Below are 2,380 nucleotides of genomic sequence, written 5' to 3'. Positions count from 1 at the left end.
TCTTCCCATGTAGATGTGTAACCAGTTCCTGGGACATCCTGTTACAGCAGCACAGGAGGCAGAGAAGTGGCTCTGAAACCAAATTTAGTTTATTAAGGCCTTTTGGATTTGGGATCTCATCCCTCAAGCCAGTTGCTGTAGGATTCTCACTTTGAGCAGCATTTCCAAGGTTAACGAGCACTTGGAGCCCCAATTTGTTTTGGACTAACAGTCCTCATCTTTCTATCTGGTAACAAAGACTTTGAAAGAGCTTGGAGGGGGCACCACATGGAAACAGGAGAGTTATTCCAACCTTGCAGTGCTTGGACAGAGCAGTGCTTGGCAGCCACTCTCTAGGAGCTGCTGGCTCCCTGTCCAGCCTCTGGCATGTCCACTGAGAGTTTATTCAGTACCATTAACCAGTCCACAAAATAGGGTAAAACCTCCTTCATCTGGGGGCTGAGAGGGTTAATTTAAGTACCAAGATCATAAAAAGCAGTAGGTGCAAGGGCAGAGGCTCCACGTTACATGTTACAGCACTTTTCCTGAGGTGGGGATTCCCTGCTCCCAGAGTCCTTCCCAGCTCCCTTCTGAGCTGTTCCTACAGGGCAGAGTTGCCACCTTTTTACAGCAGCCTTTGCCACTTGGTACTTTCAACCTGGAACTTTAAATCACCAGAGACAAAGAGCAATAAAAATGGGGTCTGTCATTGAACAGATCCTTCTTCCTATAACTGAGTCACTGCCACACAGTTTTTCTCCTGGCACATCATAAAGAAATACACTCAGAACAAATGGGCTCAAAAAAAGCTTATGGGAAAAATAAACCCATCAAATTTCTGTCTTCTCCAATCTGAACTCCAGAGGATATATGTGTGTTTATATCTAAAAATGTGCATAGAAAACAAATCCTATTTTCCACTGCTTTTAAAAAAAATTATCATTTATTTTAAAGAAAACTTTTGCATTTTATAACAGAAAAATTTATCAGTAATATAAAGCTCCCTAGGAACAACCACAACCAACCTCCAAAAGGGACTAATTCCACTTCAACAACCTGGACTGAATGAGACACAAAGATAGATCCTAAACGTGGTTTCAGCTTCATCTGATCCCCATTCCTTGCACAGTGCCCATGAAAAACACAAGTCACAGCTCTGGGGAGGTGTCTGAGGCAGGGGCAGCAGAGATGGCCCAGGGCAGGTTCTAGAGAGTGTTTGTCCCCTCCTGAAATCCTGTCTCCTGGTTAGGCTGGGACCATGCACACTCCCCTCTGGCATGGCACTGACCCAGGTAACTGTACTCCCAACCCTATTTCTAAAGTTGAATTAAAAAGTGGACTGATTTAAGTCTGGGGCTGCAAATGCAAAGGATTTATTTAGGTTTATTTCCTCCTGTATTTACATTTTTGCAAGGAGCTCTCTCTTTATAAATGCATCACTGATGAATATTGAAAACCTTCTTGGGCACAAGTATCTTCTTGCAGTGGCAATGCATCAGAGGCTTGGCTGGTGGTTATTCTTCAAAGACTTAGGAGGCATTAAATGTAAATTTAAATACAAATGTATTTAGGAAAATCCAATACTAAAATGATCTGGATCTTGCAATTATTTTAATTAAAGTGGAAGGAGAAGTTTTCCAAAAACGCTGGAACCCTGTCTTGGTGATAAAGATCCTGAAGTAAGCTGGTTTTTCCCCAATTTTTTGTCCACTTTGCCCTGAATCACAGAGCACAGGGCACATCCCCCCCCCTCCCCCCCAGCAGCTGGGCCAGCAACGCCTTGAAAAAGCCAGTTTGCAAAACGGCGTAGGTATTAAGGACCGATTGCCAAACATTTTGAAAACACAGCTAACAGGGAAGATTACTCCGTGAAAATAAAACTGTTATGCAAAGCAGTTTCTGGGATTCACGCACGGCCGGGACCTTGTTACCAACAGTCCCCGGGCACGGGCGGATGGGTTGGGAAAACACGATGTACAGCGGGAGCTGCTCCATCCCCTGCTGCAGTCCCCGGACCCAGCCTCGGGAAACTTCTTTGAGGGAGGGAACTTTAAAAAAACCGTACAGAATAAGAACTAAAAAAAAAAAAAAAAAAATCCAAAACAAACAATCCAACTCGCACAGTAGAATTACCATGAGAAAAAGGCACTTCCATGCTTTTTTTTTCAGGGGTGGGATCCCTGTCCTGCCCGCCAGCGCCTCTCGGGCTCCGCAGCTGCGCCCCCGAGCCCCAGGAAAGGGGATGGGGCGAAAAAAGAAGGGAAAAATTAAAAATGAAGAAAACAAGGATGTTGCCGGGTTCCAGCGCGGGCGGTGCCCCCGGATCCGATCCGTGAGGGGACCCCGGGCCAGGTCCTCGTCCCGGTCCCTGGTTCCCATCCCGTTCCCCTCCCCATCCCAT

The 2,380-nt window shown here is 45.8% G+C and overlaps 1 long non-coding RNA gene across 1 annotated transcript; it reads right to left on the bottom strand.

Annotated features, from left to right (window-relative positions):
* Positions 1-1,525: 1,525 nt before the first annotated feature.
* Positions 1,526-2,370, bottom strand: LOC113952523. Its single transcript, XR_003529573.1, has 2 exons — positions 2,113-2,370; positions 1,526-2,027 (listed from the first exon to the last, which is right to left on the bottom strand). It is a non-coding gene; the product is annotated as an uncharacterized LOC113952523 (long non-coding RNA).
* Between the last annotated feature and the right edge of the window lie 10 nt (positions 2,371-2,380).

Source organism: Corapipo altera, unplaced genomic scaffold, assembly GCF_003945725.1.
Source record: "Corapipo altera isolate COAL_440 unplaced genomic scaffold, ASM394572v1 343, whole genome shotgun sequence".
Classification (NCBI taxonomy): Eukaryota; Metazoa; Chordata; class Aves; order Passeriformes; family Pipridae; genus Corapipo; species Corapipo altera.
The sequence above is the reverse complement of the archived record's forward strand: the minus strand, read 5'-3'. Positions and strand labels throughout refer to the sequence as shown.